The sequence below is a fragment of the Dermochelys coriacea genome, chromosome 10 (genome assembly GCF_009764565.3).
Source record: "Dermochelys coriacea isolate rDerCor1 chromosome 10, rDerCor1.pri.v4, whole genome shotgun sequence".
Classification (NCBI taxonomy): Eukaryota; Metazoa; Chordata; order Testudines; family Dermochelyidae; genus Dermochelys; species Dermochelys coriacea.
The window spans coordinates 82,531,990-82,546,783 of NC_050077.1; the positions used below are offsets into that span (position 1 = coordinate 82,531,990).

Sequence of the window (14,794 nt, forward strand, 5' to 3'; positions counted from 1 at the left end):
TGTGTGGAAGGATGCCCAGAGCTGGAAAGAGACAGAGTGGTGGGGTGTGGCGCAGGAGGGAAAAGGGGTGGTGGTTGGAGGCCAAGCCCTATCAGAGGGGGGTTGGGTATGGAGGCCTGCAGGGAATGGTGCATGGAGGGGGGCTACTCACTGGATGTATTGGCTGCAGCTCCTGCATGTTCAGGCTCAGCTCTCTGTCACCCTAGCTTGGTGGGGAGCTGTGCAGAAGAGTACAGTCTTGTGCTATGAGAGATGTAGAAGGGCCTTTTTCTGTGTTTCCCCTAGCCGGAGGGGGTGCATGTGTCTACGCTGGGGCTGAGCTGCTGCCTCAGCTTTAGATAGGCTGCCCCAGCCCATCCTCGTGCTGCCCAAGGTGCCTCTTATTGTACCCTCTGATTTCTCTCTCATCCTTGCTGCCCCAGCTTTCTCCGTGCCACCCCACACAGTGAGCCAAGGCAGGAGCACCTGCTAAACACGAAGGTGTTACAGTTAAGAGATGTGGCTCCCACATACACCCACCTGGATGGGAGCTCTTGTCTGTGCAAGCTACAGAAGCTGCTAGTTCTGAAGGCAGCATTTCGTGACTGAGATGTCAGAGACTGATTGTAAATCAAACAAATCTCAAAAGGGGCGGTGTTCTCTTTAGACAGCTCTGGGTCACTCTGGAGACGCTTCTGTAATCTAATTTTACAGATGAAGGATGGTCACAAGGAAGACCTTGCAGTCTTATATCAGAATGCTTTGTTGATTGTAGTACGTCCTGTTGTCAGATTAAGAGGTGGGGAGGAGGTTCTAGGGTGCCAATAAGGTATTTCTTTACCTTTTGCCAGGCAGATTTCTGAAATGAGGTGCCAAATATGTGTTGGCAAAGCTAACCGTCTGCGTCAAATATTGGCTCCACTGGTATTTAGCTCATGGTGAAACCCCACACTCGCCTCTGCGTATGAATGGACTTATCAAGGACAGGGGCCATTTTCACTAGGATCAGTGTGCAAGACTCAGTCTGGCACTTCATGCCTCAATCATTGTGATATTACAATTTGCTCCTTGGTTAAGCATATTTTATCATTCATTGAGACTTGAAGCATCAATAGGCTCTTGCTTTATCTACTCCTCCCCTTCTTCCCCCCCCCCCCCCAAATAAAAAGGTAGGATGAAGCCCTATTGAGAGGGTTATAACAGCCCATGAACAAGTTTTAAAACTTCAGCACCAACAAAAATGGCAGTCTAGTGGTGTTGCCATCTGTAGCCTGGCTGAAGGCTGTTTTGGTCTCAATTTTTGTAGCTTGCAGATGATTTTGTGTTGATCAAAGCAAAAGTGTGCTGAGCTCCAGGGCAAGGATGGTCTGAATAACCACCAAATAGTGACTTGGGGGTGCATTGATAATCTCTTAAATGAGGTGCTTGGCTCTCCCAACTGGAGAAAAACTGCAACAAGACCCAGTTAGGAGGGAACTAGTCTTTCATCAAAGCTGAGGGGGTTGTTTTTATTCCTGAGCTTCATAGGCTCTGAAATAATATGTATTTACTAAATAGACCTGAAAAAGATCAGGGGGAAGGCCACATGTTTGAAGCATAAACTTAAAAGAAGCAAAACAAATTCATTGTTAATAAAATTGTCTTGAAGTGATCAGAATTATATTTTCCCTCTTTTTAGAGTTTATGTAATGATTATATCACAAGACTAAGAGCCTCTACTCCTGATTTTTTCTTCTTGTCTTATGACTTGATCTGACCTTGGAAAAGTCATTTTATTTACCTTTCTACGGCAGTTTCCACAATGACTAAAGTTATGTACATTTTTAAAGAAATTAATGTTTGTTAAGAATTTTAGGTTTATTGGATGAAGGATACATAAATTGAATTTTATTTTAAAAATGGCCAAATATCCTCTTCAGACATTGTGAACAAAACTGTCTTAGTCTCGGATTTTGTGCAAAGTTTTGTCCAATGAATTTTGATCACTAAGTTATAAGCCTTGTAAAGCAGAGTTGCTCATGGAAATTAAATATTTTAGAACCTTAATTAGAGCTGTGCCATATACATATTTTTTAAAGGAGTGCAAATATATTTTCTTTTACCTAGCACTTTGACGAAAGCTATGATGAAAAGTGCTTCATAAAAGGTAGGTATTTATTAGTTCCAGATGATAAAATCATATAAGAAAGTACAAACTTCCTTTCTGTACATTTGAATAAAGTTGTTTCATATCTTTAAAATCAACAAAAAAAAATTAACTGCTATGTAAGTGTGATCACACAAAAATTCAGCAAGAAACAAATGAAATTCCTTGGTTTTTTTTTTTCTTCCATCCTTCCTCTTATTATAAAGATTTCATACGTTTTGAAAAGCAGAGCACATAGATTAATTTTTGACAGTTTCTCCCAGCACAGACCAAGGGCCCGAACCTAAAAGAGAGCACACTTTCACAACTGTTAATGCATTTCAGGTAACAGTAGTTGAAGATCTAGCTTTGTAAACAGAAGCTGCATTTTTATGTCATGCCTCAGTATGGTCACTGAAAAGTTTTTATTAGTTTTAAAACGGAAGAAGAAACCAAAGTAAAACCATTTAAAATAGTATAGCCTTGATTAGTTCACTTCAATAATTAAGGGCTCAATTGTGTTGCCTTTTTAATAGTAAAACACTTCAACTGAAGCACAGTTTAACCCGAATTGAATAGGAAATCGTCAGGTCAGGAAACAACTTCCAGAGCAGTCCATGAAAAGAGGTTCTGACAGTAAAGGGAAAAAATGAAATCCAACTCCATCACAAGCAAGAAATGAGCAATCGCTGATTTAAAGTTTGAGTGTAAGTGTATATATACAGGAATGGCAGGAACTATGGCCATATGTCTTGTCTGTTCTTGATTCTGCCACAGGCTCTCTCTGTGCTCTTCGAAGAGTCAACTTCTGTGTGCCTCAGTTTTCCCCCTTTGTGAAATGGGGGAAATCTACATGAGAGGAGAATATGCAAAGCACTTTGAGATCCTTGGATGGAAGGCTGCTTATAAATGCCAGGTATTATTAAATGTAGCATAATAAGTGGTATTTCTCTTTAATGAGAGGAGGTAGCTCAGTAACTGCTATTTGGAGTGTCACTCATTGATGGTGATCCGGAGTGTTTCCTGCGAAAATGATGCACTACAAGGTAGGTACGTATTTGGCATGCCTAAGCTGTGCTACCGTTGCTACAATGCTATTTATGCTTGTGCTAACTCAGTAGTACTCGGATTGAGGCTCATGAGACACAAGTGACCCTTTAATGTGTCTCCTGTGGCTCTTTGCAGCACATGATATTAAAAAACACTGATTTAATTATTAACCAATCAGGATGATTTTACTATGTTAACCAATTGTAGTTGATGATAATACTTAGTCATTTTGCGGTGAGAATTGTGTGTGTGTGTGTATTAGTAAATGAAACCATGAATTCACCCTACTGTGGCTCTTGGGTAATGTTGATCACTAATTTGGCTCCTGAACCACTGAGGTCTGAGTATCACTGTCTTAGCTCATAGCATAAATGTAGACCAGATCGTCATTTTAATCTTTGGCATTGTTTTGGGTAAAATTTGTGCATTTGAATATGTACATGCCTGTATGCAGTGTAATACCTTATGGTGTTGGTCCTTGTGTTACCTATCAGCTTTGTGTTCTTGGGAAACCAGGGTCCAGCATTCAGCCTGTCTGACTCACGAAAGACTTCCTCCTTCTTCCCCCCCCCCCCCCGCCTCTGCTTGAACCAAAGCCAATCAGAAGAAAGACAAAAAGCAATGAAAGGGCAGTGAACGACATCCTAAAGCCCTCTAGTTAAGGGTGACAGGACTAAGGAAACTTAGATGTGATCCTGACAATTACAGACCAGTAAGTCTAACACCAGTACTGGGCAAATTAGTTGAAACAATAGTAAAGAATAAAATTCAGATACATAGAAGAACATAAATTGTTGGGCAAAAGTCAACATGGTTTCTGTAAAGGGAAATCATGTCTTACAAATCTATTAGAGTTCTTTGAAGGGGTCAGCAAACGTGGACAAGGGGGAATCCAGTGGACATAGTGTGCTTAGATTTCCAGAAAGCCTCTCACCACAGGCTCTTATGTAAATTAAGTTGTCATGGGTTAAGAGAGAAGATCCTTTCATGGGTTGAGAACTGGTTAAAAGACAGGGAACAAAGGGTAGGAATAAATGGTACATTTTCAGAATGGAGAGTGGTGTTCCCCAAGGGTCAGTCCTAGGACCAATCCTATTCAACTTATTCATAAATGATCTGGAGAAAGGGATAAACAGTGAGGTGGCAAAGTTTGCAGACGATACTAAACTGCTCAAGATAGTTAAGACCAAAGCAGACTGTGAAGAAATTCAAAAAGATCTCACAAAACTAAGTGATTGGGTAACAAAATGGCAAATGAAGTTTAATGTGGATAAATGTAAAGTAATGCACATTGGGGGGAAAAATAACCCCAACTATACATACAATATGATGGGGGCTAATTTAGCTACAACTAATCAGGAGAAAGATCTTGGAGTCATCGTGGATAGTTCTCTGAAGATGACAACAACGAAGTGTGCAGTGGCAGTCAAAAAGGCAAACTATGTTAGGAATCATTAAAAAAGGGATAGAAAATAAGACGGAGAATATCTTATTGCCCTTATATAAATCCATGATACACCCAGTTCTTGAATACTGCGTACAGATGTGCTCCCCTCATCTCAAAAAGATACACTGGCATTAGAAAAGGTTCAGAATAGGGCAAATAAAATGATTAGGGGTTTGGAACGTGAGGAGAGATTAAAGAGGGTAGGACTTTTCAGCTTGAAAAAGAGACTGCAGGGGAGGGGATATGATAGAAGTACATAAAATCGTGAGTGATGTGGAGAAAGTGAATAAGGAATAGTTATTTACTTGTTCCCATAATATAAGAACTAGGGGCCACCAAATGAACTTAATGGGTAACTGGTTTAAAACAAACTAAAGGAAGTTCTTCACATAGTGCACAGTCAACTTGTGGAACTCCTTGCCTAAGGAGGTTGTGAAGGCTAGGACTATAACGGGGTTTAAAAGAGAACTGGATAAATTCATGGATGTTAAGTCCATTAATGGCTATTAGCCAGGATGGGTAAGGAACGGTGTCCCTAGCCTCTGTTTGTCAGAGGGTGGAGATGGATGGCAGGAGAGAGATCGCTTGATCATTACCTACTAGGTTCGCTCCCTCTGGGGCACCTGGCATTGGCCACTGTCGATAGACAGGATACTGGGTTGCATGGACCTTTAGTCTGACCCATTCTTACGTTCTTAACTCCTGTAGCCCCATTTGCATCAAAGATGGAACAGGGAGGCATCCCCGTTAGCATGCAGAATGGAGAACAGAGATTCCAAGGCAAGAACCACACTGAACTGGGACCAGGAAAGCACTGCATGATGGGGAATCTGCTCCAGATGTTAATGACCCCATGCCTGCACACCCCCAGATCAGTAGTTATCAGACCAATTCTAGTAATAAATCCTTTATTGGTATCCAAAAAGCGAAGCTGCCTAATTGCATTGTGAGCTCCCTTGTAGGAACACTGCCCATAGCCAGGAATGATCAGTTCCTATTGTCTAGCCTGAACAAAACAACTTTGGTATATTCCCTTGAGCCAAAAGTTTACCCATAAACAAATCTAGTGTTCTCCCTTGAACCATTGTTCTTTCCCGACAAAAATTCCTACCCACTCTCAAGTAAGTGCTCTGATGCCTGGATCCAAAATCTGAATCCGTTCCACTGGGACTTATCTTCTCCTGACTGATTGTGCCTGGGGTTCTGCCAGTCTCCAGCACTTGGGACACCTAGCTACCACCACCACTTGGGCCCCCCGATGGATTCAAGCTTCACGGAGTGGTGAGAACCCAGCTCTCTCTCTCTCTCAGTATAGCCTTCTGACCCTGACTTGTGTGATCAGGTATAGTGTTCTAAACCTGACTTTTATAATCAGATTTAAGTTAGATTTAATATTATAACTGTTTTGTTTGTTTGGCTCCTCATGTATAGTTATTATGTGGCAATAAACAACTTTCATGGTTAAGCTGGTTGCCTCTCTCTCTCTCTGCAATAACTCTCCTCTACCTAAGCTAAAGATCCCTGCAGCGCCCACAAATCCTGTGGGGTTTGTTCATCAAGTGGGTTACTACCAGAACAATTGTAACGGGAAAGTGGGGACAGGGACATGCTGAACCTGGGGCATATGAAGGTGGCAGTTTGGAAGTGCTGCTTGACCCAGCCTGCTGAGTCCAGGGGCGTATAAGGGGTCACCTTGGGAGTGCTGATTAACTCGGTCCTCTCGGATGCTCTCTGTCAATGTGGGTGTGTATTTGCTTGATTCTGGAGCTTGAAGAACCCAGCCCTGGGGAACCTAGGTCCTGCAGGATAGCTCCATTGGGAGGGAACTTGCAGAAGAGAGGAGTAGAGCTCCATATGAGAATACAAGTGACAAGCAGTACATTGATAGAATTACAGAACCCCCCCCCCCCCCCCGAAGAGTAACCATAATAAATGAGTGTACCCCAAAGTAATGGGCAAATCTGGTAACACTTGTGAGCATGTGGTTTATAGGTGCAATGTATTATGATGGTGTTTGGGTACCTATGCTTCCACCTAATGGATGTTCAGCTGTGGGGCTTAACATTCATTTTTCTTTGGGACATGAGCATTGTGCTGCGCTCTGTGGGGTGTGAGTGCTTTCTTTATATCATGTCAAACCGGGAAGGAATATACCTTGACTCCATTTTTTTTTCCCCACCAAATGCATCCGATGAAGTGAGCTGTAGCTCACAAAAGCTTATGCTCAAATAAATTTGTTAGTCTCTAAGGTGCCACAAGTACTCCTTTTCTTTTTACCTTGACTCCAGTGTTTGAATGCTGTTTGGCATGCCTTACATAATAGTATCTTAGCCTCTGGCCAAGAGAAAAGCCCTCTTTTCTGTTAACTATTTCTCATTCATGCTGGTCTGGACACACAGTACGTAGAAGGCATAAAACTATAATGTAATTTTACATACTTCTCAGAATTTCATACTGTGCTCATTACTTGTCTAGTGCACAACTTATGCTGCTTCTGGCCACAGCACATGGTGTGAGTGAATTGATTTCTGTGGCAAGAGACTAAGTGTTTTTAGCGTAGACTGGACCTTGTCTTTTCATTTGTACAGTATCAAACATGAATGGTGCTCCGGAAATATATAACTTCAGGAGAACAAGGAAAGGAATCAAATACTACCCATTTTTTTTCCAATCTGCCAAAGCAATTGACTAATATAAATCCTCATAACCTGTGTGTCAGTTTTTAAACTAAGCCTGAGGTTTTATTTTTATATATTTAAATATATGGCAGTCTTTCCTGCAGAAGCTGATTATTCTAGTATGTGTGTTACAGATTTTACTTAGCAGATGCAAGATATAGTGTGCTTTTTTTGTGAAAAATTCTAAGAGTATTAATTAGGTTTATACTTTTGAAGTCCCTTTGGTAGTCGAGCCCATCTTAACTATCAGATGGCAAATATCCAAGTGACTTTGTTCTGACATGATCACAGATGAGTGTTTTTTCTGTAGCAGTGATCACGGATAATTCATGTAATGACTATAAACACATTTCCATACAAAGATTAACAAATAATTAAATAGCTTCTTGGTTAGCCAATAGCAAGAGTCCTAGCTTTTACCACATAAAGCATATATTTTTGTAGCTAGCCTCTGATTATTCATACCATTGCTTTACTGGTAGTCCCCCTCTTACTAAGCTGTCATTCCCCAGGATCCACCTGTTTCTGTATAAAACATTAAAGATTGCAATGGTGAAATGGTAGGAAGTAGTTTAACTGCTATATTTAAATTCAGAGCGGCACCAGACCCTGTCAGAACAACAGATATATCTGCAGGTTTGATATTTCCACTGCTATGATGATTCATACTTCCACAAACATATCTTTCAAAGATCCATGGGTCTTACACAGTCCTGTGGTATGACAACATGTGGTGTACCTCAGCCAGTGCATCAAGTGCACCAACAAAAACTGTGCCCTTGAATGCACCCATACAGAAAAATGATTAAATATAAAAACACCCTATTCCCCCATGGATGAACACTTTTCACAAAACTAACTCCATATCTGACTTCTCAGTCCTTGTCCTCAAGCCTACACAACAGCTTCAGAAGGCGAGCTGGGAACTTAAATTCAGAACTCTGCTGGACACTAAAAATCATGGACTTAGAGACGCACCGCTTTTCATTACAATTTATAACACACTCTGCTGTCTACTAACCTTCCTTTGTCCTACTGCAAAAGTGTTAAGTGCCCATTTCATTTTAAGTGGTATACCATGTGTCAACCCCTGCTTAACAATCTGTCCCACTTTGTATTTAGCTGACACTGGGGTTACCTTCTCCAGACTTGAGGAAGAGCTCTGTGAAGCTTACAAGCTTGTCCTTACCAGCAACAGAAGTTACTCCAAAAAAAAAAAAAATATTACCTTGCCCACCTTGTGCGTGCCTCAGATTTATATGTATTGTGAGGTTAAAATATTTACATAATTCCTTTATTTATTGGTAAGATTAGATGAGAAAAACTTAATAGTAATAGATTTTTAAGGACTACCGCAATCTTCCAGTCTGATCTGTGCAACCTCTCCGGTAGCTTCTGCATCAAGACCATAACTTTCTTCTTCAAGCAGTGTCCCTAGGAACTCTCCACTCGAGGTGTGCATGCACGTCCTGTACCTTCAATCAGAGATATTTCAGCAGCAGTGCTCAATTGGTCTGGGCATATGCCATAGCCTTCTTGATGTTCCATACAGAGGATATATAAAGCTGTGACAGATATATAGGGCTGTGACAGATTGACTGCCCTAAATTCCTTCTCAACCACCTCTCCCTGAGACAGAGCATTTTGTAGTGCTTGTCTGCATAGTTATTCATTTTAGCTAGTCTTCAGTACTTAATTTTAAATTTATTTTACTTTTATCCTTTATAGTTTGTGTAGTAAGTGTTTACTTTAGTTTTTGAGGATCTGTTTCCTTTTGGCTAAGGCTTTGCTTCTCATGCACCCTCACCTCCATACAGAGGAGCTGTCTCTAGAGAAGCCTGTTTTTCCTTTGGGCATGTCTAAGTAACCAGGCTTCAAACGTTGCCTCACTTTATGGGAATTCCTTCCGGTTAGTGATGGCCACTAGCATTGTATCCACTGCCTCGGGGATATGCACATCCATTTGAAGTGCAAGACCTGTGCAAGCTTCAAGTGTCACTCCAGAAGGGACAGGGAGATAAAACTTTAGGTTTTTGTGATGGAGTGCTCACTTTGTCCAGCTTCAGATCCAGGCCCAGAGACCCACCTGGGACATCGACCTCCGAATGATCATATCACTCTATCAGTGTCTGCAGCTCATTTGCCTTCTAGGTCTTTGAGAGACAGACTTTCAAGTGAAATGAGGAAGTCTCATGCTGATCTTCTCAGAGACACCATATTCTTAAGAGGCCTGCTGTACTGGAGACCCCATGCCCCTTAAAGGTTTCTGCAGAGCCTTGGTATTGAGGTTCTCTCCAAGTGAAAGCCTTCATCAAAGTCACACAGTGCTGAAGCCCTTGGTACCATTGAAGCCTGAATGAGGTACTTCTGAAATACTTGGTACCACCCTCATCTACTGCTGAGAGTACTGAGAGCATCAGTACAGCAAAAGGCAGATCATCCCTTGGTACCGCAGGCTTCAGTGTCTATGATTCATCAAATGACTGTGCAGATTCACACAGGACCTATTTGTCTCAAATGAACCTGAGTCTTCTTTGCTGAGCTCAGGACTCCTAGTACCAAAACCTGAGTTATTCCTAGTACCTCACCTTTCACCCGTATTGCCTGCCTTGGAAGTGATTCGGTCTGACATACAGCCAGATATTCCTTCTTTGGGTGCTCTGTTGGAATACAAAGAAGAATGTTCTTCAGACTCCCTCTAAACTCAGTACAAGGCTATGCTGACTGACTGCCGACCTTTGATTATGAAGCACCTGGAACATCAAAGGACACTTCCAGAGTTTTACTACCACTACCTGGCAATCATCCTCCTTGGTATGACTAGTACTGACTGCCTCCCCCATTCCCCTACAGTCCTCCCTTGTGGGCATACTCAGCTGCCTGCCGACGAGTTTTTTAGGGTACCTACTGCTCATGTGGATTGTATCAGACAGTCCACTCCAGTTCTTTCTGTCCCACCATATCATTCTTCTCTACAGGAGGGGACATTTGAAAAACAAGAAAAGAGAGCTGATGACGGGACAACTCCACAGACTAATATAGCCTCATCTTCCCCAGATGAGGCTGTCATGCCCGCACCAACTCGTGGACAACTTCAAGCCATTTCAGGAGTTGATGAAAAGAGTGGCAGATGCTCTCAAGATTCCATTAGAAGTAGTTCAAGAGACCAGCATAAATTGTCTGATACTGTACTTACACCATCGTCAGCATGGGTGGCCTTGCTTATAAATGAGGTGCTCTTAGAACCTGCCAAAATGATCTGGCAGAGTCCTGCTACTGCTCCCCACTCTTGACAGCTAAAAGAGCAGATAAAATATATTCTGTCCTACCTAGGGGTTTGGAAGTTTTAGTTTTTTGTCCTGCCCCTAATTCCTTGGTCATGGATGCCGTGAATGAACGTTGTAGGCAACAGCATTGAAAGGTATCCCCACATGATAAAGACCAGAACCACTTAAACCTTTGTGGCTGTAAAAGTTATTTATCTGCAACCCTGTAATACCAGATAGACAATTATCAGGTGATTCTGGCAAAATAAAACCACATCAATTGCACAAAATATCTTCACTCAATGCGACTAATATGGCTGTTTGCTCCATTTCCATAGCTGTAGTTAGGTGTAAAGTCTCATGGCTCCAGTCCTCAGGATTTCCACAAGAAGTCCAAAGCACAGTAGAGGACCTTCCCTTTGTTGGGTTGAAATTGTTTAGTAACTCCACGGACAACTCTGCATTTTCTGAAGGTCTCCTGGGTGACCCTTCTTTTGTTGGGTATATATACACCTGGGAATAAAAAGAGATTTAGTCTGTCTCAGACAGCACAGAGATCACGTCCATCCCAGTTATCCAGCTACTGTAGGTCATTGGAGCCACATAAAAAAAAAAAAAAACCCAGGATGCAGAAGGGAGAGTTTGCAACTATTTCTGCTACTCTGATGCATCAGTCAGGTGCAAAATGCTCATGTTGATGCTGTGGTCAAAGCCCATAAATACTCCCATGAACCAGATCGAAAGCTTTACCATCCTGCCCCTTCTGTCCGCCCACCTTTTGGGGATTGTCTCTCCCATTTTCACATTGCATGGGAGCAAGTTATCACTGACAGATGGATTTTGGAGGTTATAACATCAGGATAGTCCATATTGCCTTCTTACCCTCTTCCCATTTTTTTTTTTTCAGGGATCCATCTCATGAACCTCTTCTGAACCAAGAGGTTTTATCCTTTTGTACTGGAGTTGTGGAACTAGTTTCCACTCAGTACAGGCAAAGAGGATTTTAATTCAAGTACTTGGTTTCTAAAAAGAAGGGTGGATGAAGACCAATTCCAGAATTAAGAATGCTAAATATTTTTGTCAAGATACAGAGATTCAAGATGGTGACACTTGGAGCTATCATTCCACTCCTGGATTTGGGGAACTGCTTTGTGACCCTCAACCTTCGAGAGGCATACTTTCATATCAATACACTCTTTTCTCAAAAGGTTCTTACACTTTGTGGTAGGTCAGGACCATAACCAATATTGAGTCCTTCCCTTTGGACTGTCTACCACCCTCAAAGTGTTCACAAAAGTTATGGTAATAAGCACTGCACAGCTTCATCAGTGGTAGGTAATCGTCTTCCCTTATCTCAACGATTGGCTTCTCAAGGGGCATTCCTATACCAAAGTCATAATCAGAACTGCTATAACCTTGGCTGTGGCTCTATTTAACAGGCTTGGTCCTCAGTTCAACACCATGAAGTCCCTCCCTCTTACCTGTGCAAAGGGTAGAGTTCGTAGGGTCCACTCTCAATGCCACGTGATAAATCAGAGGACAGACTCTTCACTCCTCTCACTTAATTGCACAAATTCAATTGGGCCATCAGGTCATTGCCAGATTGTGTATGCAACTCCTTGGGCACATAGCAGCATGTACTTTGTTGCACTACATACTCGTGTACATATGCGTTGCTTCCATACTTGGTTCTGGACAGTTTATACTCCCAGCAAGACAGTGTAAAGTTATTCCCTGTTGTGCACTGTTCTCTCTCTCAGCTGGTGGAAGAATCCAGACAAGGTGTGTTCAGGGGTTCCATTCAACTATCCCCCTCCCACTGTTACAACACTTCCCTCCTCAGTATACTTCTGAAGATGAATTCCCTACAGCTGGACTTCATCTTATACAGCAACATTCTGGAAATCAGAGCTTTAAGGTAAGCCTGACAGCACTTTCTCCTGTGATACAAGGTCAATCCATTTGGACAATGACAGACAACAAGGCCAGTATGTACTACATAAATCATCAAGGGGGATCCAGATTTCTTTTTCTCTTTGCAGAGGCCATAAAGTTATGGAACTGGTGCATAGTTTATCTATGCAGCCTCCAAAACACCGTGGCTGATGACCTCCGAATACTCTTCACTTAAGATAATGAGTGGAAACTAAACAAATCAATACTCAGATGTTTCTTACCTGGGAATTTCTGAAGATAGATCTTTTTGCCACTGCCAACTGTTAGGAGGGTGCTGGCATATTATTTGGACAGGGCCAGACCTTTTTTGAGCTTCTCTCAGACTTTGTTTGTATTGCGGACAGAGCTAAAGAAGTGCCAATGTCCATGCAAAGACTATCCAACTGAGTTTCCGTCTCTATCCTCTCTTGCTATACAGCCACTAACATACTATGCTGACCTAGGTTTATAGTTCTGGTACAGTTTTACCAGATCTCAGTCCATGTCCACTGCTCTGCTGAAGGACATTCCTATTGTAGAGATTTGCAAGGGTGCTACATGGGCTTCGGTCCATACTTTCTCAAGACACTATTCTGTAGCTGATGTTTCTCAGGCAGATGCTGCTTTTGGCTCTGCAGTTTAATAGTCAGCCCTAAATCAAGTTCCAAACTCCCACCTCCTTCAGGGGATACCACTTGGGAGTCACCTCTCTAGTGGAGCACCCATAGGGACACCACTTGAAGGAGAGGTTAGTTACCTTATACAGTAATGAATTCTTTGAGATGCGTTCCCCTATGGGTATTCCACTATCCGCCCCCTTTTCCCTCTGCTTCAAAGCCTCATCTCCTTGTAGCTTTGCAGTGGAGAAAGAACTGAGTGTGGCTCATCCATCACAGTGCTGTATATTCTCAGCATGGGTCATGAGAATGGCTGAGAGCGCATTCGTGGACCGAACGAGCATTGGTGATAAAAATGTCCAATTGAATGAACATGGGGCACATGCTCATGTCAAGTAGAACAACCATAGCAGGACACATCTCAAAGAACTTGTTATGGTACAATGTAAGTAACCTGTCCTCTGAACTATAGCATATCTTTTAGAAAATTATTTGGGCTTGGTATAAAGATTTAAAGTGATGGAGACTGTGTGACTTTTTATAATCTAATTTGTTTTTCACCATTTATTTGGCATTTGATTCAGCTTGGGCAAAGGAAATAGATGGGTCAGTTTCATTCTTCAGAGTCCTCTGCCCAATGTTGTGTATGGGGTCCCAGAAGGGCACATGGGCACGGGAACCAGAGATGCAGGGGGTGCTGCAGTGGCTGCTGGCCTCAGCTGGGAAGGGGCGGGGGGGAGTGGATAGGGATAAGGGGGCTGGTTTTCAGCTGGGAAGGGGCGGGGGGGGAGTGGACAGGGGTAAGTGGGCTGGCTTTCAGCACTCTCACTATTAAAAATGTTCCAGCCCCACTGGAAAGGCAGGGGGATATTTAGAGTTTAAAAGGATTATGAATCCATGTGTATTCCTATTGTGCTGAGACCTTTTAGAAAGAAAACGTTTCTTCTGTGTCAACATGTGTAACAATTAGACACACAGAATTTGGTCTAGTATTTGTGTAAATAAAACTCCTCCCTCACAGTGAGTGAAATCCTTACAGCTCAGCAGATGAAATTGCTAAAACCTGCTTGGAAAACTGCATTTCCTTCAAAACCAAAAGGCAGTAATGAATTGTGTATCTGACATAGATGAAAGATTTGAGATTAAACATATATCAAATTGTGCCTTTCTAATCTACCAAAAGTTTATGAGCGTGTCCTCAACCTCGTGGAAAAAGGAAAACTCTGTGATTTCCTTTGGAATCTCAAAAAGCCTTTGATAAAGTTCTCAAAAGTTATTGCATAAACACCCAAGTCATGAGATGGTAGAATAAAATAATGGTCTGAGAGAGACAAAAAATAGACCATTTTCAACATGACCAAAGGTTAAGAAGGGGCTATACCAAGATTCCAAACCAAAAACTGATAATATAATTGTCATTAATCTGGGAAATGTGGTGAAAGAGTAAGGTAATAATTTGACGATTATGTCAAAGTAAGGTTCTAGAGGAAGACTGCTTTTTGTGAATTATTTAACTCTTACTAAAGAAGACTGAGGAACTTCAGAGAGACTTAAAAGCTTGGCAAATGAGTAACAAAATAGATAAAATTCACAGATCCTCTTTAAAGCCCAATCCCAGTTGTCTTGAAGTCAGTGGAGAAAACTCATTTTCTGTGACCATTTGTCTTCCTAAAGCTTGGTCACTCAGATTCTTGCAG

General features: G+C 41.9%; 1 long non-coding RNA gene across 5 annotated transcripts in view; it reads left to right on the top strand.

Moving 5' to 3' along the window:
* Positions 1-14,794, top strand: part of LOC119862399 — a 31,087-nt gene continuing 16,293 nt past the window's right edge. For all 5 annotated transcript variants that reach the window (XR_006274556.1, XR_006274555.1, XR_006274554.1 and 2 more), the window contains exon 1: positions 1-3,020. This is a non-coding gene — a long non-coding RNA (uncharacterized LOC119862399). The remainder of the gene's footprint in view (positions 3,021-14,794) is intronic.